The sequence below is a fragment of the Loxodonta africana genome, chromosome 2 (assembly GCF_030014295.1).
Source record: "Loxodonta africana isolate mLoxAfr1 chromosome 2, mLoxAfr1.hap2, whole genome shotgun sequence".
Taxonomy (NCBI): Eukaryota; Metazoa; Chordata; class Mammalia; order Proboscidea; family Elephantidae; genus Loxodonta; species Loxodonta africana.
Window position 1 is genome coordinate 98105667 of NC_087343.1, and position 24604 is coordinate 98130270.

At 38.0% G+C, this 24604-nt stretch overlaps 1 pseudogene; it reads right to left on the bottom strand.

Annotated features, from left to right (window-relative positions):
• Window positions 1-16361: 16361 nt before the first annotated feature.
• LOC100659963 (glutamine synthetase-like) lies at window positions 16362-17487 on the bottom strand (annotated as a pseudogene).
• Window positions 17488-24604: the final 7117 nt, after the last annotated feature.

Sequence of the window (24604 nt, forward strand, 5' to 3'; positions counted from 1 at the left end):
CGTTCTCTTCTAAATCCGGCCTGAAATTCTGGCAGTTCCCTGTCAATATATTTTTCTGCAGCCTCTTTTGAATGATCTTCAGGAAAATTTTGCTTCCCTGTGATATTAATGGTATTGTTCAATAATTTCTGTATTTGGTCGGATTATCTTTTTTGGGAATAGGCATAAATATGGATCTTTTCCAGTTGGTTGGCCAGGTGGCTGTCTTCCAAATTTCTTGGCATAGATAAGTGAGCACTTCCAGCCCTGCACCTGTTTCTTGAAACATCTCAATTGGCGTTCCATCAGTTTCTGGAGCCCTGTTTTTTGCCAATGCCTTCAGTGCAGCTTGGACTTCTTCCTTCAGTACCATCAGTTCCTGATCGTATGTTACCTTCTGAAATGGTTGAATAGCAACCAATTCTTTTTGGAATAATGACTCTGTGTATTCCTTCCATCTTCTTTTGATGCTTCCTGCATTAATATTTTCCTCATAGAATCCTTCACTATTGCAACTCTAGGCTTGAATTTTTTCTTCAGTTCTTTCAGCTTGAGAAATGCTCAGCGTTTTTTCCTTCCATTTTGGTTTTCTAGCTCCAGCTCTTTGCACATGTCATTATAATACTTTACTTTGACTTTTCGAGCTGCCCTTTGAAATCTTCTGTTCAGCTCTTTTACTTCATTATTTCTTCCTTTTGCTTTAGCTGCCCGACGTTCAAGAGGAAGTTCTAGAGTCTCTTCTGACATCCATTATGGTCTTTTCTTTCTTTGCTGTCTTTTTAATTTCCCCTTGTTTTCTTCATGTATGATGTCCTTGATGTCATTCCACAACTCTGGTCTTCTGTCATTGGTGTTCAATGCATCAAATTTATTCTTAAGATGGTCTCTAAATTCAGGTGGGATATACTCAATGTTGTACTTTGGCTCTCGTGGACTTGTTCTAATTTTCTTCAGTTTCAACTTGAACTTGCATATGAGCAATTTGTGGTCTGTTCCAAAGTCGGCTCCTGGCCTTATTCTGACTATCTCTTTCCATGGATGTAGTTGATTTGATTCCTGTGTATTCCATCTGGCAAGGTTCACGTGTATAGTCACTATTTATGTTGGTAAATAAAGGTATTTACATGAAGAAGTCAGTCTTGCAAAATTCTGTCATGCTATATCTGGCGTCTTTTCTATCACCACGGCCATATTTCCAACTACCAAGCCTTCTTCTTTGTTTCCAACTTTCACATTCCAATCAACAGTAATTATCAATGCATCCTGATTGCATGTTCGGTCAATTTCAGACTGCAGAAGCTGATAAAAATCTTCAGTTTCTTCATCTTTGGCCTTAGTGGTTGGTGCATAAATTTGAATAATATTTGTATTAACTGGTCTTCCTTGCAGGTGTTTGGATATTATCTTATCACTGACAGCATTGTACTTCATGATAGATCTCAAAATGTTCTTTTTGATGATGTATGCAATGCCATTTCTCTTCAAGTTGTCATCCCTGGTATAGTAGAGCATATGATTGTCTGATTCAAAATGATAAATGCCAGTCCATTTGAGCTCACTAATGCCTAGGATATCGATCTTTATGTGTTCCATTTCATTTTTGACGATTTCTAATTTTCCTAGTTTCATACAGTTTACTTTCTAGGTTCCTATTATTAATGGATGTTTGCAGCTGTTTCTTCTCATTTTGAGTCATGCCACATCAGCAAATGAATGTCCTGAAAGCTTGACTCCATCCATGTCATTAAGGTCGACTCTACTTTGAGGAGGCTTCCAATGTGGGGGGCTCATCTTCTGGCACTACATCATACAAAGTTCCTCTGCTATTCATAAGGTTTTCACAGGCTAATGCTTTTCGGAAGTAGACTGCCAGGTCCTTCTTCCTAGTCTGTCTTAGTCTGGAAGCTCAGCTGGAACCTGTCTGCCATGGGTGACCCTGCTAGTATCTGAATACTGGTGGCATAGCTTCCAGCATCGCAGCAAGATGCTAGCCCCCACAGTAGGACAAACTGACAGACACATGGGGGATATATTGATTGGAAAGCCTAAAAATGATTCATTCAATTGTATGTGATTGCTTCTATGTGCTTTTTTCTGTGCTACACTCTAAGGAGATCATGGTGAAAGTTATTATCATTGGTGATTTATTCAAGTAGTTTACAGACCACTGGGAGATATAGATAAGTGAACTGAACTGAAAATTAAATGGTTAAGAGCTTGACTATTAGCTGAAAGGTTGGCAGTTCGAACTCACCCAGAGACACTTTGAAAGACAGTCCCAGAAATCTCCTTCTGAAAGGTCACAGCCTTAAACCCATATGGATCAGTTGTGCTCTGCACACATGAGGTTACCATGAGTCAGAATTGACTCAATGGCAAATAACAACAAGAACAATAACAACATAGTAAGTTATGTGAAAGGGCAGGTCAATTGTGACAGCACATGAAAAGCCACTATCTGCAACTTGAGGGTCTGGGAAAGCTTTCTGGAAGATGTTACATGTAAGTTGAGTCTTGAAGAGTGAGTAGAAATTGAGGTGGGGATAAGAATTCCTGAAAGTTGAAATTACATGTGGAAGGTCCCTGAGATAAGGGAGATCATGATTTGTTTAGAGAACTTAAGAAAATTTCATTAAGTACAAAACATTGAGTGTGAAGAAATAACAAGGAGTATGGCTGGAGAGGGAAAGAGGAGGAGACCATGTAGAGTATTGTATGATTTATTAAGGAGTTTAAATTAAGAGCAATGTGGAGTAGTTAAAGCATTTTATTCAGGGAAATGACATTATCAGGTTTGTCTTTTGTAAAAAAACATACTGCAAAATTTGGCAAAAAAATTGGAAGAAATCAAGACTTAAGTTTTGGGGGTGTTACAATAATTCTGTTAAAATGTGATTGGAGCTTATAAAAGAAGTTGACAGTGCAAAGGGAGAGAGGTAAATGGATTGAAGAGGATTTCAGAATTAGAATCTATAGAACTTTTTGGTATTAGGCAGCCAAGAAACAAGGTAACCCAGTTGGACTCTCAGATTTCTGTTTCAGTCTACTGTATAGATGGGGATATCACTCACCAATATAGAGACACGGAAGGAAAGGCTCATTTATGAGAAGAGGAAGACAATGATTTCAGTACTGAATAAGTAAGGTTTGAAGTGCCTGAAAGGCATCAAGGTTTTTGCATCCTTAGTTCTTGGAATGCTATTGTTAGCAACCAACACTTACGAGCAATATCTAATTTTAAAGAAATAGCTGAGTAACAGTAAGAATACATTAAATATCCTTTAACTTTCTAACTTGAGTTTAACCACATACCTTCTGACAGACTTTTAAAAAATACATTTCTGATTGTGCTATTGAACCAGTTCAGGATCCTAAACAATTAATATAGATGATTACCAAATGGAAACTGTTTATTTTGCAACTATCTTTTACGTAGATGGTACTCAAATTTTTAATAATTCAATGCTTTTATTTAGTAAAATTCATTATTAAACAACTGCAATCTGCAACACACTATTGATTTCATCTTTAATATGTTTTAAATCTATTTAACATTCAATTGAAATTTATAGAGCTAGGTATCAAAAGGAAGAAGGAATCATTAGAAAAGATTGTATCTTATTTTGATTTTTACAAAAGAACTAAGATTTAATAGTACTTCAGAAACCCAGAAAAATAAGGAAACTCTCAAAAGAATAAAGATTGACCATGTGGACATTGAGAAGATACTGAAAGTATGAAAAAATAGAAAAAGATTCTTATTTATTTAGTGATGAAAAAGTTCATTCATTACTTTAGTGAGGACAATTTCAGGAGGTCAGTGAGGACATAAGTCAATCGTGAGAATATTACAGAAATCTACATTCAACTGGCTTTTATATAAGTGGATAAGATTGATGCATAAAAGGTGGAACTAAAACTGTGATTCAGATGTGTGTGCATGCGTGTGTGTGTGTGCTTATGCATACGTATATGTGTGTGCATATTTGTAAATGTTTATGAAGAATTGAAACGAAGTCTCTAGAGAGAATATCGTGGAAAAGGCTATTCATTTTAAAAGGTATCTAGTCATATATACAAATTATAAAGAAAAATTGACCACTTATGATTAGACCATGGATAATGAGAAATAAATCACTGCACAGTTAAGTTAAACCAAAGAGAAGAAATATTAGAGCAATGAATCATTGCTGTGAAGAAGCTTTGCAAAGAGTGCTAAGGGACTGGAATTTTGAATTGGTAATTAAAACTGCTTATATTTATGGACATTTTAGATAACATATTGTAGCAATTCTGGATATGCATTTCCGTCCCCACTCTCTGGTTTATTTTTTTGTTGTTGTTTTCTAACTTGCATAGGCTATTAGGGTGAAGTTTATTTCTCTCACAGTGTAATGGCTTTGATAGTGCTTTTAAGAAGGCGCAATTCTTTGAGCACACACAATCATGCTGGGATGACAACAGTTTTGGTAGGGCTCCATTTGCCTGCTTTCTCTGATCTCTCTGTTAAACTGTCTCCCTCATTTGGTATTAAACCCATCCCTTAGGCTCCTCTGGAGTCTCTGAAGGAGGAAACAGTTATGTAGTTGTCTGCTATTGTAGGTTCAAGTCTACTCAGAGGGTCTTTGGAAAAAGGCTTGGTGATTTGCTTCTGAAAGTTTAGATCGATGAAAACCCTATGGAGGAAAGTACTACTCTGACACACAGGGGGCCACCATGATGTAGAGCCCTGGTGGCACAATGGTTAAAGTGCTTAGCTGCCAACTGAAAGGTCAGTGGTTGGAACCCACCAGCCTCACCATGGGAAAAAGATGTGGTAGCCTGCTTCCCTAAAGATTACAACTTTGGAAACCCTATGGGGCAGTTCTAATATGTCCTAAAGTGTCACTGAATTGGAATCAACTCAATGAAAATGGGTTTGGGTTTTTTTGGTCTAATTACATGCCGATTATTATTTTTTTTAAATAATTGTTTTTCTGCTTTAATTGAAAGTTTGCAAATCAAGTCAGTCTCTCACATATAAACTTATATACACCTTACTACATACTCGCATTTACTCTCCCCCTAATGAGTCAGCCCTCTCCCCCCTTCCAGTCTCTCCTTTCATGACCATTTTGCCAGTTTGTAACCCCCTCTACCCTCCCATCTCCCCTCCAGGCAGGAGATGCCAACATAGTCTCAAGTGTTCACCTGATGCAAGTAGCTCACTCCTCATCAGCATCTCTCTCCAACACGTTGTCCAGTCCAATCCATGTCTGACGAGTTGGCTTTGGGAATGGTTGCTGTCCTTGGCCAACAGAACGTTTGGGGGCCATGACTGCCGAGGTCCTTCTAGTCTCAGTCAGACCATTAAGTCTGGTCTTTTTATGAGAATGTGGGGTCTGCATCCCAGTGTTCTCCTGCTCTCTCAAGGGTTCTCTGTTTTGTTCCCTGTCAGGGCAGTCATCAGTTGTAGCAGGGCACCATCTAGTTCTTCTGTTATCAGGATGATGTAGTCTCTGGTTCATGTGGCCCTTTCTGTCTCTTGGGCTCATAGTTACCTTGTGACCTTGGTGTTCTTCATTCTCTTTTGATCCAGGTGGGTTGAGACTCATTGATGCATCTTAGATGGCTGCTTGCCAGCATTTAAGACCCCAGATGCCACTCTTCAAAGTGGGATGCAGAATGTTTTATTAATAAATTTTATCTTGCCAATTGACTTAGATGTCCCCTGGAGCCATAGTCCCCAAACCCCTGCCCCTGCTTTGCTGACCTTCGAAGCTTTCAGTTTATTCAAGAAACTTCTTTGCTTTTGGTTTAGTCCAGGTGTGCTGACCTCCCCTGTATTGAGTGTTGTCCTTCTCTTCACCTAAATTAGTTCTTATCTACTATCTAATCAGTAAATAGCCCTCTCCCACCCTCCCTCCCTCCCCCCTGTCATAACCACAAAAGACTGTGTTCTTCTCAGTTTAAACTATTTCTCAAGATCTTATAATAGTGGTCTTATACAATATTTGCCCTTTTGCAACTGACTAATTTCACTCAGCGTAATCCCTTCCAGGTTCCTCCATGTTATGAAATGTTTCACAGATTCTTCACTGTTCTTTATCGATGCATAGTATTCCATCGTGTGAATATACCATAATTTACTTATCCATTCATCCATCGATGGGCACCTTGGTTGCTTCCATGTTTTTGCTATTGTAAACAGTGTTGCAATAAACAAGGGTGTGAATATATCTGTTCTTGTAAAGGGTCTTATTTCTCTAGGAAATATTCCGAGGAATGGGATTGGTAGGTTGTATGGTAATTCTATTTCCAACTTTTTAAGGAAGTACCAAATCGATTTCCAAAGTGGTTGTAGCATTTGACATTCCCACCAGCAGTGTATAAGTGTTGCAATCTCTCCACAGCCTCTTCAACATTTATTATTTTTGTTTTTTGGATTAATGCCAGCCTTGTTGGAGTGAGATGGAATCTCATTGTAGTTTTAATTTGCATTCTCTAATGGCTAATGATTGAGAGCATTTCCGCATATATATGTTAGTCGTCTGAATGTCTTCTTTGGTGAAGCACCTGTTCATATTCTTTGCCCAATTTTTAATTGGGTTGTTTGTCTTTTTGTGGTTGAGTTTTAGCAGGATCATGTAGATTTTATAGATCAGGAGCTGGTTGGAGATGTCGTAGCTGAAAATTTTTCCCAGTCTGTAGGTGGTCTTTTTACTCTTTTGGTGAAGTCTTTAGATGAGCATAAACCACTAGGTGTTTGATTTGTAGGAACTCCCAGTTATCTGGTTTCTTTTCGTCATTTTTGGTAACGTTTTGTATTCTGTTTATGCCTTGTATTAGGGCTCCTGATGTTGTCCCTATTTTTTCTTCCATGATCTTTATTGTTTTAGTCTTTATGTTTAGGTCTTTGATCCATTTGGAGTTAGTTTTTGTGCATGGTGTGAGGTATCGGTCCTGTTTCTTTTTTTTGCAGATGGATATCCAGTTATGCCAGCACCATTTGTTAAAAAGACTATCTTTTCCCCAATTAACTGACACTGGGCCCTTGTCAAATATCAGCTGCTCATATGGGGATGGATTTATATCTGGGTTCTCAATTCTGTTTCATTGGTCTATGTATCTGCTGTTGTACCAGTACCAGGCTGTTTTGACTACCGTGGCAGTAAATTATGTTCTAAAATCAGGTAGAATGAGGCCTCCCACTTTCTTCTTTTCCAGTAATGCTTTACTTATCCGGGGCTTCTTTCCCTTCCATATGAAGTTGGTGGTTTGTTTCTCCATCACATTAAAAAACGTCATTGGAATTTGGATCAGAAGTGCATTGTATACATAGATGGCTTTTGGTAGAAGAGGCATTTTTATTATGTTAAGTCTCCCTATCCATGAGCAAGGTATGGTTTTCCACTTATGTAGGTCCCTTTTAGTTTCTTGCAGTAGTACCTTGTAGTTTTCTTTGTATAGGGCTTTTACAACTTTGGTAGGATTTATTCCTAAGTATTTTATCTTCTTGGGGCCTACTGTGAATGGTATCGATTTGGTGATTTCCTCTTCGATGTTCTTTTTGTTGATGTAAAGGAATCCAACTGATTTTTGTATGTTTATTTTGTAACCTGAAACTCTGCTGAACTCTTCTATTAGTTTCAGTAGTTTTCTTGAGGATTCCTTAGGGTTTTCTGTGTATAAGATCATGTCATCTGGAAATAGAGATAATTTTATTTCTTTCTTGCCAATCCGGATGCCCTTTATTATGTTGAGGAATTTTCCTTCTATTCTTATTTTGCCGAGAGTTTTTATCATGAATGGGTGTTGGACTTTGTCAAATGCCTTTTTTGCCTCAATTGATAAGATCATGTGGTTTTTGTCTTTTGTTTTATTTATATGGTGGATTACATTGTTTTCCTAATTTTGAACCAACTTTGCATGCCTGGTATAAATCCCACTTGGCCATGGTGGATTATTTTTTTGATACTTTGTTGAATTCTATTGGCTAGAATTTTGTTGAGTTATTTTTGCATCTATGTTCATGAGGGATACAGGTCTGTAATTTTACCTGGTTTTGGTATCAGGGATATGCTGGTTTCATAGAATGAGTTAGGTAGTATTCCATCCTTTTCTATGCCTTGAAGTACCTTTAGTAGTAGTGGTGTTAACTCTTCTCTGACAGTTTGGTAGAACTCTGCAGTGAAGCCATCCTGGCCACGGCTTTTTTTTTGTTGGGAGTTTTTTTGATTACCTTTTCAATCTCTCTTTTTTTTTTTTTTTAAATGGGTCTGTTTAGTTGTTCTACTTCTGATTGTGTTAGTTTTTAGGTAGGTAGTGTGTTTCTAGGAATTCATCCATTTCTTCTAGGTTTTCAAATTTGTTAGGGTACAATTTTTTGTAGTGACCTGGTATGATTCTTTTAGTTTCAGTTGGGCCTGTTGTGAAATTGCCCATCTCATTTCTTATTCGGGTTATTTGTTTCCTTTCTTGTATTTCTTTAGTCAGTCTGGCCAATGATTTATCAATTTTGTTAATTTTTTCAAAGAACCAGCTTTTGGCTTTGTTAATTCTTTCAATTGTTTTTCTGTTCTCTAATTCATTTAATTCTGCTCTAATTTTTATTATTTGTTTTCTTCTGGTGCCTGACAAATTCTTTTGTTGCTCAGTTTCTATTTGTTCAAGTTGTAGGGACAGTTCTCTGATTTTGGCTCTTTCTTCTTTATGTATGTATGCATTTATTGATATAAATTGACCTCTGAGCACTGCTTTCGCTGTGTCCCAGAGGTTTTGATAGGAAGTGTTTTCCATCTCGTTGTAATCTATGAATTTTATTCCCTCCTTAATGTCTTCTATAACCCAGTGTTTTTTCAGCAGGGTATTATTCAGTTTCCAAGTATTTGATTTCTTTTCCCTCATTTTTCTGTTATTGATTTCTACTTTTATGGCCTCATGGTCTCAGAAGTTGCTTTGTAATATTTCGATGTTATGGATTCTGCAAAGGTTTGTTTTATGACCTAAAATGTGATCTATTCTAGAGAATATTCCATGTGCACTAGAAAAAAAAGTTTACTTTGCAGCTGTTGGGTGGAGTGTTCTGTATAAGTCTATGAGGTCAAGTTGGTTGATTGTAGCAATTAGATCTTGTGTCTCTGTTGAGCCTCTTACTGGAAGTCCTATCTTTCACCGAAAGTGGTGTGTTGAAGTCTCCTGCTATAATTGTGGAGTTGTCTACCTCATTTTTCAATTCTGTTAAAGTTTGTTTTATGTATCTTGCAGCCCTGTCATTGGGTGCATAAGTATTTAATATTGTTATATCTTCCTGGTCAATTGTCCCTTTAATCATTATGTAGTTTCCTTCTTTGTCCTTTGTGGTGGATTTAACTTTTAAGTATATTTTTCAGAAATTAATATATCCACTCCTGCTCGTTCTTGATTGTTGTTTGCTTAATATATTTTTTCCATCCTTTGAGTTTTAGTTTTGTGTCTGTAAGTCTAAGTTGTGTCTCTTGTAAGCAGCAATTAGACGGATCATGTTTTTTTTTTTTTTTGTCCAGTCTGAGACTCTCTGTCTCTTTATTGGTGCATTTAGTCTATTTATATTCAGCGTAATTATAGATAAGTATGATTTTTTTAAATGATTTTAGTGCTGTCATTTTGATGCCTTTTTTTGTGTGTTGTTGACAATTTCATTTTTCCACTTATTTTTTTTGTGCTGAGAAGTTTTTCTTTGTAAATTGTGTGTTCCTCATTTTCATAGTAGTTGAATTTATTTTTGCTGAGTCGTTATGTTTATCTTGGTTTTTATTTTGAAGTATGGAATTGTTAGACTTCTTTGTGGTTACCTTAATATTTACCCCTATTTTTCTAAGTAAAAACCTAACTTGTGTTGTCCTATATCGCCTTGTTTTCCTTTCCATATGGAAGATCTATTCCTCCTGTATTTAGTCCCTCTTTCGATTATTGTAATCTTTTACACAATGACTTCAATTATTCTGTTTTGAGAATTTTTTTCTTTTTTAATTTAATCTTATTTTGTTTTTGTGATTTCCCTATTTGAGTTGATATCAGGATGTTCTGTTCTGTGACCTTGTGTTGTGTTGGTATCTGATATTATTGATTTTCTGACCAAACAATTTCCCTTAGCAATTCTTGTAGCTCTGGTTTGGTTTTTGCAAATTCTCTCCGCTTGTGTTTATCTGTAAATGTCTTAATTTCATCTTCATATTTGAGAGACAGTTTCGCTGGTTATATGATTCTTGGCTGGCAGTTTTTCTCCTTCATTGCTGTATATATGTTACCCCATTGTCTTCTTGTCTGCATGGTTTCTGCCGAGTTGTCTGAACTTATTAATTCTCCTTCGTAGGTGACTTTTCTTTATCCCTGGCTGCTTTTAAAATTTTCTCTTTATCTTTGGTTTTGGCAAGTTTGATGATAATATGCCTTGGTTATTTTCTTTTGGGATCTTATCTTGTATGTGGTTCGATAAGGATCTTGGATAGATATCCTTTCATCTTTCACAATGCCTGGGAAGTTTTCTGCCAACTGATCTTCAACTATTCTATCTGTATCTTCTGTTATCCCTCCCTGTTCTGGAACTCCAATCACACACAAGTTATTCTTCTTGATAGAGTTCCACATGATTCTTAGGGTTTCTTCATTTTTTTAAATTCTTTTATCTGATTTTTTTTCAACTATATATATATTTTTTATATTGGTGTCAACTGCCTTATCCTCCACCTCCCCCACTCTGCATTCCAATTCCTCGATTCTGCTCCTCTGACTTCCTATTGAGTTGTCTAATTCTGTAATTTTATTGTTAATCTTCTGGATTTCTGAATGCTGTCTCTCCATGGATTCTTGCAGCTTATTAATTTCTCCACTATGTTCTTGAATAATCTTTTTGATTTCTTCAGCTGCTTTATCAGTGTGTTCCCTGGCTTTTTCTGTAGATTGCCTTATTTAATATCTGAGGTCATCCTTGATATCTTGACGCATTCTGTATATTAGTTTTTTTATATTCTACATCTGGCAATTCCAGGATTGTATCTTCATTTGGGAAAGATTTTGATTCTTTAATTTGGGAATTTGTAGAAGCAGTCATGGTCTTTTTCTTTATGTGATTTGATATTGCCTGCTGTCTCCGAGCCAACTATAAGATATTGTAATGATTTATTTTATATTGGCTCACTGAGTCTTATCTTCTTGTTTTGTTTTGTTACAATATACCCAGATGGGCTACTAGATTGTACTATCTTGATTGTCGTAGCCTTTGAATCACTTATGTTCTATTACCAGCTGGTTTGAGTTGTTACCAGATATATGAGCCTATGAGTCCATTCACTATTCTTGAATAGAATCAGCTTAGGTGTCCTGATTGTCGGTCACCTAGTGTGTGGTGTAGGCTGTCACCCATTAACTTAGAGGAGTAGTGGTGATGGTTGTATGCATCAGATTCTATTAGCAGCAGGGAGTCACACTCTGAGGAGGGCAGGATGCTGGCAGCCTTCCCCCATGTGCCAGTGATGTAGGAGTGTCTCTATTCCTAGAGCACTTTGGTGGGTGGGCTCTGCAGCTGAGCCTTAGGTACCCAATGCTTGTATCTCTAAAGATTGGTAGGCATCGCTACCCTCAGACCCCTTTAGCACGTGGCTAGGTGGTGTGGGTGGAGCTTTAGCCCTCAGTTCCCTGCTGTGGATCAGTGAGGGCCCTGTTTAATAGGTAGTGAGGTATCAGAGCTCCAAAGCTTGTCTTTCCACTGATCTGCTAAAACATTTACAGTCAGATCTCTATCAGAATTGCCTTTGCATTATAATAGCCACCTGGTTCCCTGTAGGGATGAAAGCCAAAGACTGTGGATCTCTTATGCTTGGCTGGAGCTGGTTCTGTATTATTATTCCAGTTTAGGGAAGTCAGGGAAGGATTCTCCCCTCCTCCCATTGTTAATTGCTGCTTCCCTCAGGCCAGGAGAATGAGTTAGGAAAAAAAAAAAAAACCCTGCAGAGCACTTCACTCCTTGGCCCAGGAAATTCCAATGTTAATGAAGCCACCTGGGGCAGGGAGGGGAGGGATCAGATAGGTAGGAGAGAATAAAAAAAAAAAAAAATAGCGAGGGCAATATAGACAAAGTTACTTATCTTGTTTGGTGAAGACTGTTTTATCTGAGATTCCAGAGGGGTGTGTAGCCTGTGTGTGCTGGCTGGGTCGAGATTGCCCCCAAGGGTCAGGCCTGCATCCAGTGCTTGTGCCATCTCAGGAAACTGCTCTGCTTCTAGTCCAAAGCCCAGTGCTAAGGTTTTCTGGCCGAGACACTGCGCTCCAGGCTCCAAAACCAGTCACCACTTCCCTGTGGTTCCTCCTTCTCCTTTCAGCCACAACGGTGTGCAGCCTGCATGCACTGGCTGTGTTTCCGCCGAGGTTACTCCAGGGGGTTAGGGCTGCATTCCATGCTTGAGCCATCTCAGGCGGCCGTGACCAGCTCCTTTGTGCTTAGCCCAAAGCCCAGTACCAAGGTTTTCTTACTGGGACGCTGGCTCCAGGCTCCGAAAACAGTCGCCGCTTCCCCGTGGTTTCTCATTCTCCCGTCGGCTGCATCAGTGTGCAGCCTGCTTGCGCTGGCTGAGTCTCTACTGAGGTTACTCCAGGGGGTTAGGGGTTAGGGCTACATCCCGTGCTTACCCCATCTCAGTAAGCTGCGATCAATCCCACCAGTCTGGCACCAGGAAACTGTGATGGCCCAAGGCTATGGCGTGGGACGCCAGTTCCAGAAGTGGTTGCTGCTTCAGAGTGCGGCTCTTCACTCCCCTGTCACTCAGGTCAACTCCTCAGTTCTGTGTTTGATGGTCAGCATTCATAGATTGTCATGTATGTGATCAATTCACTTGTTTTTCCATGTCTTTGTTGCAAGAGGGATCCGTGGTAGCTTCTACCTAGTCAGCCATGTTGGCCATGCCTCCTGATTATTACTTTGGACAACACCCTGGAGCATACCTTGCTCAGCAGTCTGATCTAATTAAATTTGTGCAGAGACCTTTTTTGAGGTCAGTCTTTGATGTTTCTTTGACTCCAGGTGTATTCTACTTAACTCTTTTCTTGTTTTTCCTGGTGAACTAGCTTGTTTATGGTTAAGTTTGTTGCCAGTAATTAAAGAGATATTGTTTTTGAGAGTATGCTTAGGCTAAACTTTTTGACTCTCTTTAACAAAGTCAATTTGTGTGAGGAGAGATTCAGACCTCTGTTTGTTTTATGGACCACCTCTTCCTTTAGGCAAAATTTCTGAGCCACTGTTCTGGGCATTAGTAAGGTGGCAGCCACTGGTCTTGTCTCCTGAGCTTATTTCTCCTGAAAGGGAACCACTGCTCTACAAAGCAGCTGGGCTGAAAGAAGTCAAGGCCTCAGTATTCCTGACCTGCCATACCTGTGTACTGTCTCCACCCTAAGACTGGGGAAAGGGAGGGGGTGAAATGAGGAAGGGAAGCCTTGACCTCTCAGTTGCACTAACCAGGAGTTTACCCTCTTCATCTTTGGGTTGAAGGGGATGAGAAATGCTGGTGATGTGCTCTTCTGGTGAAATTTGGCAACATTTGATTAGGAACTGAGTGGAGAAGGGGCTCTGTCTTCTTGTCCATACCTGCCCAGAGTGGAGCTTCCATCAAGCTGACATGAGTGGTGCTGGGTGGGGGGTTGGTTATGCCTCAAATGCTATAGATTCTCTTTCTTCTCACCAAGTTTTAGTAGTTTTCTTTTTCTTTTTTTTTTGAATAAAAATCCTTGATTTGCTGGACACGTGTAGAACAATTTCCAGAGACTTTAAATGGCTCAGATATAGTTATAGATTTTACCTGTTTTGCATATTTATTAGGGTAGCTGGTCCATGCAGCTCTTCATGCTATCTCAGAAGTGAAACTCCTTAAAGTACCTTTCTTATAGGTATTATATAGTTGGATCTTGCCTTTTTATCTAATCTGATGACATCTGATTTTTAAGTGGGGTTTTTGTTTTATTTACATCTAAAGTGATCAGTGATATAGTTGGATTTAAATCTACCATTTTGTCATTTGGTTTCTATTTGTCCTCTGTTCTTTGTTCTTTCTTCCATCTTTTTCTGCCTTAATTAAATTAAAAAAAAAAGATTTTATCTCCTTTTAGCTCATTTTAGTAAACCAAAATTTTAGTGATTATTTATACTAAATAATACAACAAAAATTTGTATCACAGTTGTTTATTAATGATTGTTTTAGTATTTATAATTATGTATTCAACTTATCACAGCCTGCGTTCAAGTAATGTTATGCTACTTCAGGTATAGAAAAAGAATGTTAAAACAGTATACTTCCATTTTCCTCTCCTCGACTTTGTGCTCTTGTTGTCATACATTTTAATTTTACATATGTTAAACCCAGTGACCCAGTGTTATAACCCTACAGATACACTGTTTTTTTTTTTTTTATCTAAACAGTCAATTATCTTTGAAAAAGACTTAAAAAATAAAAAATAAAAATATTTATATTTATCCATTTAATTATTAATTCTGGTGGTCTTTTTTTTTTTTTTTTTTTTTTTGCTTAAATCCATGTTTCCATCTAGTATTATTTTCCTTCTGCTTGAAGGACTTTCTTTCATGTTTGCAGCAGTGCAGATTGGTGGTGATGAATTTTTTCTCATGCTCTATATCGAAAAAAGTTATTATTTCACCTTCAGTTTTGGAGGTTATTTTACCGTTTAAGAAATTCTAAGCCGAAAGTTTTTTTTCCTTCAGTACTTAAACACGTTGTTGTTCCACTATCTTTTTACTTGCATTGTTTTTTTATGAGAAATATGCTGTCATCTTTATCTTTGTTCCACTATATGTAATGTGACTTTTTGCTCTGGCAACTTGTAAGATTTTCTCTCTACCACTCATTTTAAGCAATTTGATTACAATGTGTCTTGGTGTAATTCTATTTATCTTTAATGTGTTTGAAATTCGTTGATCATATTAATCTCATGATTTATAATTTTCATCACATTTGGAAAAATTTTAGCCATTATTACTTCATATAACTTTTCAGTCCCACATTCTCATCCCACCCCTCATCTTTTCAGGGACTCCAATTACATGTATATTTAGCTGCTTGAATTTGTAGCTTGGAAATTTCTCTAGGCAATAAGCTTGGACTATAGTAGGACTCATCTCCCCCTCCCCCTATCTTTTCGAGATAACTGCCCTTTGTTACTTGAATTCCAAGGTTTTAAGTGGCACTGTTCATGTATATATATATATATATATTTTTTTTTTTGCTTAAAAAATTGCTTTTAATATATCAAAAAAACCTCCTTTAGTGACATGCTACTTCCACTGGAAAATAACTCCAATGCCCCCTTGTCAGTAACATGTTTAAGTTGACCAACCAACTCTATTTCTAAACCCTTGTGTGTGTGTGTACATGTGTGTCTTATAAACCAGAGCCACGGGGCTCAGGTAACTGCTGCTAGTAACCTGCTTCTACCTGCTAACTAACCAGTTTCTACTCCTTTCAGAGGGTGGGCACGGAGAAAGCCTCAAGTGGTAGTGAGGGATTTAACAGCCCCAAATAGTCAACTTTCCAAGCATTGTCTCTCCCATCCATTCTCAAAAGGAGACCCTTCTAACCAGACTACTCATGTCAAATCTGCTTCCTGGTAACTCCTTTCCTCTTTTAGCAGAATACAGGAATATGCATACCCATATATATAATCTTTTTTTTGTTTTTACATTTAAATAGAAAGATACTACTCTGCTTTGTGTTATAAATGGAGGACCAAGCAATAAGAAAAAAAAAAAAAATTTTTAAGGTAGGGATATATCCAGTTTACTCTGAGTTTAGTTTTCAGGTCAGGGCATTTAGCCCAAAGCAAGGACCAGGGGCATTTTCCTTCCTGGTCCCTCCCCTCCTTCTCTCTGAATTCCCACTTTTAATGTAAAGTTGGTTATGCTCTTTTTAAGAAATTTAATTTCCCACCAAAAGAAGGAAATCCTAAGCTAACTACAGAATAAGTCAGGCCCTCACCCTTCAGCTACCTCAGAGAAAAAGTCCTCCCCTCCTCCTTTCACACACACACACATGCTCTCTGTCTGGATAGCTATGCCTACTGGACAAACACATCTGATTAAATGGAAGCAGTGATTATGCTTCCCTACCCCACTCCCCATTAACACACTATTCCTCAGTCTTCAAGAACACTTCAGTGACAGGGAAAAAAGAGGGGTGGGTTTGAAAAAGATTAAGAACTTGACCCTTCTAACTTGGACCCCAAAAAGCAAGAGTTATTAAGTGGATATGAGGAATACAAAAGACCTTGATGTTCTGCCCTTTGAGTTACAGCTAGTAGGAACAAATGGGAGAGGGGAGAAGTGGGAGTGGGATGAAGAACTGGGGGCTGGAGGCCTAGTCCACTTATTTTTTATACTGGAAGTGCTCATTGCCAGTCTTGATGAGAAGACACATGTGGATGAAGGTTTCTGTCACCGTGTAGGGTTTGCAGTTGGGAGAGGGGCGATGGTCTTCAAAGTAACCCTTCTTCTCCTGGCTGACAGTCCAGGGAATGTGGATGCTGGTGCCATGTTTGGCCATGCAGGCAGAAAAGTTGTTGATGTTGGAGGTTTCATGGAATCCAGTTAGGTGCCGGGCGTTGTCCAGGCTCCATTTGGGATTGTAAGCATGGATGTGATACTAGTGCCACTTGCTTAGTTTCTCGGCAGACTCCTCAATGTACTTCAAACCATTCTCTTCTTGCATGGCCTTGGTACTAAAGTTGGTGTGGCAGACTGCACTATTCCAATTCCCAGGGATGGGCTTAGAATCAAAGGTTGCTATCACTCCAAAGCCTTCACATATATGGTGCAGGATGAAACGGGCCACCAAGCAATGATCCTCCATGTCAATTCTTTGACAGGGTCCTATTTAGAATGCCTACTGGGCAGCCATGACCTCAGCATTTGTCCCCCCAATCTTGATGCCCATGTACAAGCAGGCCCTGTAGTAGTAAGCCTCAACAATATCCTTGCATTCGGCTTTGTCTGTTCCCACACCACAGTAATATGGAAGTTGGGGCCCAGGGAAATGGTTAGAAGGCCAATCAAAGGGGTGCCCATCTGTTCCCATGTGGGTATATTCCTGCTCCATTCCAAACCAGGGGTGATGGTTGCTCACTATGTCCATTATCCATCTGCAGGTGTGCCTTGAATTGGTCTCTGCAGGCTTTTGGTTGTAGTTAAAGACTTCATAGAACACTAGCTTTTTGGGGGTCTTTGCAGAAAGGGTCCCAAAACATGGTAGCAGGGATGAGATACATGCCACTGTTGGAGCCTTCAGACTGGAAAGTACTGCAGCCATCAAAATTTCACTTGGGGAGCTCTTCTACACACTTATGCTCATTGTCCAGGGTATGGGTCTTGCAGCTTAGTCCTTCTCCAGTGCCGTGGATCCAGATATACATGGCTTGGACTTTCTTACCCTGAGGCAGATCCATGTAAACCTGCTTGATGCCTTTGTTCAACTGGGAACTTGCTGAAGTGGCCATGGTGGAAAGCGTTCTGGGTGGTGAGCAGGCAGGAGGGAGGGCAGGCCACAAGAGCAAGGTGAGGAGAGGAGAGGAGGCTAGGTGTTAGGCACTCGACTCTACTCCCATTCTCGGCTCTCTGTTCATATACCGAAACCAAAACCCACTGCCGTCAAGTCGATTTTGACTCGTAGTGACCCTATATATGTTTTGTTAACAATTTAATTCTTTCACATGGGAGAGTAAGTCCAGTCCGTGTTATACCACCTTAACAGAAACAGAAGTCTTCAGAATATCTCTTCTTAATTTCTACTGAGAAAAAGTTATTGGACTTTTCAAGAGCCCAAAAGTGGATTTTCTTCTTGAAGATAAACACATGTAAGGCAAAATTATAACATTGTTGTTTGGTGAGTATGGAAGCAGATCATGGGAAAATTCCTATAAGTTTTAAATTCATGAAGACTTTTGGATGACCTGAACATCATATTACTCAAACAAAGAGAAACAGAAAAAAAAGAAGAAAAAAATATATGAAAATTAACTTGTATTTAGAATCAGGGAAAACATCTTATTAATAGGGAGATCTGAAAACTTGAAATTGATTTGTTTGCAATAATCTAGAAACAAATACAATGTTGTATATTTATATGACAAAATACAGTAAAATAGTAAAAATGAATGGGCATACATGCACGCAATGGAACACTTCTCAGGCATAAGAGAAATGCAGTTCTGACACATGCCATCATATGGATGAACCTTGAGAGCACCATGTTGACTGAAATAAATAGTTGCAAAAGTACAAATATTGTATGATCCTTCTTATAAAAAAATAAGCTAATATATAGAAACCAAAGATTATTAGTGGTTATCAGGGGTGAGAGGGAGGGGGAAAGGGGAGTTTTGGCTTAGGGGACATTGAGTTTATGTTAATGGTAGTGGAAAGATTTGGAGAAGGATAGTGAAAAGGGGTGCATAACTTGAAGAATGTAGTCAATATCACTGAATTTTACATGTAGAAGTTGTTGAGATGGTGTAAGTCTTATTATTCACATTTTCAAAATAGTTAAATAAAATTAAATAAATGAACGGACAATATCTAAGTATATAAACATGGATGATATCAATAATTTCAGAAATGAGTGTTGACACAATGCATAAAGCAGAATCAGGAAGACTTTATCTGATATAACAGAAGACAGTGCAGGGTATGGGAGATAGATTGCAGACTTGGTGGTGGAATTAGGTAATTCTCATCTGATGCTTTTATTTTCTCAAGAGTAAATGAGGCAAATTTATTAAAGTGAGTTGCAGTAATATTGGAAGTATGAGGAAAGAGAAGTTGTAAAATATCTGCCTTGGACACTGGAAAAAGTACATTATCTATGTTATGTAGACAGTTTACAGACAGCCCTGAGTGGCAAATTTGTGTGGCTTTCTCTATCCACATTCCCCTCTTCAAGAAGAATGGCTAACACTGTGTTTGGCTAAGCCTAGGATTCTAACAAGTGAGAAGGACAGATGGTAAGAGACACAACAAAATAAGGGGTTTTGTACTCTGCTTGGAGCCCTGGTGGTGCAGTGGTTAAGAGTTGACTGGTCACTAAAAGGTTGACAGTTTCAATCCACCAGCCACTCCTTGGAAACCCTATGGGGCAGTTCTACTCAGTCCTATACGGAGGTTACAAGTCAAAATCAACTTGATGGCAGTGTTTTGTTTTGTTTTTGTACTCTGGACAGAGCCCTGGTGGCTCAGTGGTTAAGAGCTTGGCTGCTAGCCAAAAGGTGGACAGTTCAAATCCATCAACTGCTCCTCAGAAACAGTATAGGGCAGTTCATCTATGTTCTATAGGGTCGCTCTGAGTTGCAATTGCCTTGAAGGCAACAGTTTTTTTTTTTTGCTTTGGTATTCTGGATAGAAAAAATGTAGGGTCAATTAATTTGAGCTCTCAATAAGAAAAAATAATTATCGCAATGGGGAGAATGGCATTTCACAAATCAGAATTTCTGAAATGATGAACCTAAAGTAATGAATTAGAAATCCTGATGGCCTGGTGGTTAAGTGCTCCGCTGCTACCGAAAATGTGGGCCATTTGAACCTACCAGCCCCTCTGCAGGAGAAAGATGTGGTAGTCTGCTTCTGTAAAGATTCCAGCCTTGAAAACCCTATGGGGCAGTTCTATGCTGCTCTATAGGGTTGCTATAAGTTGGAATTGACTCAATGGCAACAGGTAAAGTAATGAATGAGCTGCCTCTGTGATTGTAGAATTTGCCATGAATAATGACAGAATTAGGGCTAAATATATATAGTTTATCAAATATTGAAATCTTTAATAGATTAGAGGAGTATGATGGGAGCAATGAGATTTTGAGCTGTATGAGGTCATTATTGATGCTTCAAAAGATCTATAGATTTTTGAAAGGGTGGATTATGTTGCAAAAGTAGTAGCATGGAGTAAACGGATGAGCCTAAAAGTCTGATGTGTGGTACTGAAAAGACTGAGAGGACCTGAGAACACCAGAGAGAAATGAGATATAATCAAGTTAGAAAGAAGGAAGTCAATGATATTATAACCTAGAGCTCTACCCCAACACATACCGTTATCATACTGAGAAGGCAGAATGCTCAGATTTAATCAGCAGACTATAGCAGAGGGTGACATCACCACTTCTCAACAATAAGAAAGACAAGTAGTATTTTAGCAGGCCCCAGCATCTGATTGACACAATGGCTGTGCCAATGGGCTCAAGCATAACAACGATTGTGAGGACGGCATAGAACTGGACAGTGTTTCATTCTGTCATTCACAGAGCTGATATGAGCCAGAACTGACTCAATGGCGCCTAACAACAACAACAGCATCTGTACTCAGGTGCTAGATCAACCAGCAGGAATGCAAAGATGGTTTAATATTAGAAATCCCTTACATGTGAAAGTTGAAAAATTATATTCTCATTCTCCATAGATGATGACAGTTCATCAATGACTGTTGATTAAAATAATTCTTAACAATGTAAGAGTAGATTGAAAGCATCTTAAACCAAACGAAAAAATCAAACCCATTGCCGTCAAGTAGATTCCAGCTCATAGTGACCCTATAGGACAGAATAGAACTGCCCCATAGAGTTTCCAAGGAGTGCCTAGTGGATTTGAACCGCTGACCTTTTGGTTATCAGACATAGCTCCTAGCCACTATACCACCAGGGTTTCCAATAGCGTCTTAGCATGATAAAAATGCATATATCAACCTGAAAAACAGAGCCATGACTAATATGGCAATACAAGAAACCTATCTATTTAAATTTCTCTTAAACATTTCTATTAAAGCTATGTTGATTAAAGGCATAACTATCCAAATAATTATTATTATTAAACATTCTTCTGGGAGTACTAGTCAAAACAATTGACAAAAAGAAAAAAAAGGATGTTAAATGTTCATAGTTCATAAATGGAAAAAAATGCTTATGTACTGGACTGGGATTCTAGGAGAGATTAGTTCCAACTCTGGTTCCGGTGCCTGTGTTTTCAAGGAAAACTTACTTTTTTCTCTGGATCTAATTTCACGTGAATATGATGAGGTGACAGGTAAAAAGCAAAAGCAGTCCATTTCAGAAACAACAAGATTTTTTTGTTTTGTTTTGTTTTTTGTAAGCAGTCAAGCTGGATTCCTCTACCAGCCTCCCTCTTAACCCAAGTGAAATCCATAGTGTTTAAAAGATGCACAGTTACCACTAGCTTTCTGTTATTTTAACAGAAAGGAATCTCAAATGGTTATTTGGAGGTGCTAGTTGACTCGATGGCACTGGGTACTGGGTGAGCTAGAGAAGTCAGCTATTATTTGACATCTGTTTTAGGAAATTTTCTTGTTCCTTTGTAAAGGCATATTTCTATTAAAGAGTAGATTTCCAAAAGGAATAAAACATGGAGTGTTGATGAAAGGAGAAAATTGCCTAGGCGGTTAGTCTGACTTACTAATTCTAATGGCAATAAATAACACATAACCTATTTTTTTAAAAGATGTGTTAGGGAACACTGTCCAAATTCAAAGAAACTCTTAGAAAAGAGATATTTTGTTGGCAGTTTATAAAAATGATTATATTTTTCAATGCAATCTGCTTAATATTATACATTTTAATTAAGAGAATAAACTCAAACCAAACCTACTGCATCTGCGTCGATTCTGACTCATAGCGACCCCAGTAGGGTTTCTGAGGCTGTAAATCTGTGGAAGCAGCCTGCCACATCTTTCGCGGGGGAGCTGCTGGCGAGTTCAAACCGCCCACCTTTCAGTCAGTAGTCCATCGCTTTAACCACTGCACTCCCGGGACTTCTTAATTAAGAGAATAAAGTCATATATTCTTAAAGAATGTGAATATTTGGGAGTTGGTATTCTCTAACCTATAGGAAATACTTTCTAAGTGTGAAAGAAAAAAAAATAGATAAACTAAAGCTTGTTGAACTTTAGGTAAGGAGATTAATTATTCTCTACTTTCAACTTTAGAGAAACCATTAATTTGTTGTTTTCTTTTCCTTTCAGAACGTAATTTATCTTGTGCTAAAGGTAGCCAACAATGAATCCAAATCAGACAATGAACAGAAACATGGTTTTCTACCTAAGCTCCACAAAAATGATCTCAGTAATAATAATAATAACAAACCCCATAAGACAAAAGAGAGTGGGTGGAAGTGGGTGAACAGATGACAAAACTCTAAAAAATGTTGAAAAATATTAAAAATTGGACAGTGGTAACTCACTAAGAGACCAGAAAAATCTGAAATTTTAGTTCACATTTTGTGACCTGTTTCAATCAAGAACTAATCTGATTTATATTAGCTCTGTCTCCCTCTACTCCAAACAACCCTCCTCACCTCCATCAGATATCTAGGAAGTTGAACCAGAAGGACTCTGAGTTAGGGACAATGAACACAGTTGAGCAGAGTGGTGCTGTATTCAAACCACAGGTGATATCTCCTGAGAAGGAGACTTGAGGGTTTATCTGGGGGAGATTAACAGAAACAAGAGAAAACTTATTAAGATATTAGTCTCTATTCAGTAATCCTAAGCATTGAGGCCATCAGCAGATAAGCCTTTCCCACCTAGAGGGAGATTGTAGTCAGCTTTATGGTGACTAAATGGGATAGCCAGTAATTACCAAATAGTTCTGAGAAAATCTCATATATAAAAGATTGAGACCAAAAAAGAAACTCAGGGGATGTTGAGGCAATCAGGAGGTTAAAAAAATATAATTAACACACACACACAGAATGAATAATGTGTCTTAAAAAGGAAAAATTAGAGAACAAAAAAGAGAAAAAGAGCTCTTGGAAATTAAAATGTGATAGCAAAATTTAAAAGATATAAATTTAAGGGTTAGAAGATGAAGTTGAAGAAATCATTCAGGCCAAAGTGATAGAGAGTTGGAGCATACTTACACATACGTTTCCATCTGATTTACAAATATGGCATCACTGAAATCCCGTTTGGAAGGAATAGTCTTAGTAAGTGATGATTTTCTATCGATTAGCCATAAGAACCCAAACACATAGTTCTTAAAAGAGTGCAATGCCCAAGGCAGACCTTTTTTACTACATAAGCTAAGCATCAGTTAAGTGCTCGGCTACTAACCAAAAAATTGGCAGTTTGAATCCACCAGCTGCTCCATGGGAGAAAAATGTGGCAGTGTGCTTCCATAAAGACTACAGCCTTGGAAATCCTGTGAGGTAGTTCTATTCTGTCATATAGGGTCAGTATGAGCCAAAATTGACTAAAAAGCAATAGGATCCATATTAAAAAAAAAAAAAAAAAGAATCTTGACTTCTACTGCACACTGTACACCAAAGTTAATTTGAGTTGAACTATAGATGGCATTGGGCTATAGACCCAAATTGAATGATAAAACATATGAATTTTGGGGAAAAAAGAAAAACAGAACAAACTCTTAGGAGAATATCTTCATAACCTTGGATAAGCAAAACAAAACATTGCCATCGAGTCAATTCTGACTCATAGTGACCCTATAGGACAGAGTAGAACTGTCCCAAAAGGTTTCCATGGAGCGCCTGGTGGATTCAAACTGCCAACCTTTTGGTTAGCAGCTGTAGCTCTTCACCACTAGGCCGCCAAAGTTCTTAAACCCTGGATAGGCAAAGATTTCTTCAAATAGCGCCCAAGAGCACTAACTACTAAACCACCAAAAACTATTGTAAATTGAAATTCTTTGAAGTTAATAACCACTGTTCATTGAAATATAGCATGAAGAGGGTAAAATTATAAGTCACCAAATGGGAGAAGATGTTTGCTATGTATATACCTGACAAAGAACTTGTATTCAGAATATGTAAAGAATACCTACAAATACATAAGAAAATCCAAAAAACAAATTAGAAACTAGACAAGACTCGAATAAAAAAGGCACTTTATGTAAGATGGTATACAAATAGCTAGGAAGCGTATGAAAATTTGCTCAATCTTATTAGTTATCAGCAGAATGCAAATTAAAGTCACAATGATGTATTACTGCATAATTGTTAGAATATCTAAAATAAAAGGACTGACAATACCAAGTGTTGTGGAAGAAAAGGAACTAAAACTTTTTTCTTCTTAACTTTATTTTGTTATCGTTATTAAGAATATACACAGCAAAATATATACAAATTTGACAGTTTCTACGTATAAAATTCAGTGACATTAATTACATTCTTGTGCAACCATTCTCACCCTCCTTTCTGAGTTGTCCCTCCCTCATTAACATAAACTCACTGCCCCATTATCTTTCGAGTTGCCCTGTCTATTTGATCACTTTTAGATAGTTCTTAAAAGAGCATAATGCTCAAGGCAGACCTTCTTTAGTAGTTAAGCTAAATTACTGTTTGGCTTTAAGATGACTTCAGGAGAAAGTTTTGGTTTAAGGTTTAAAATGATCTCAAAGTAATAGTTTCAGGGATTCACCTAGCCTGCATGGCTATGGAAATTCAGAATTTGAAATTTTATTCTACATTTTCCCCCTTTTAATCAGGATTCTTTTACGAAATCTTTGATCAAAATGTTCAGCAATGGTACCTGAGCACCATCTAATTCTTCTAGTCTCACGGCAAAGGAGACAGTTGTTCATGGAGGCAATTAAGCATACATCTGAA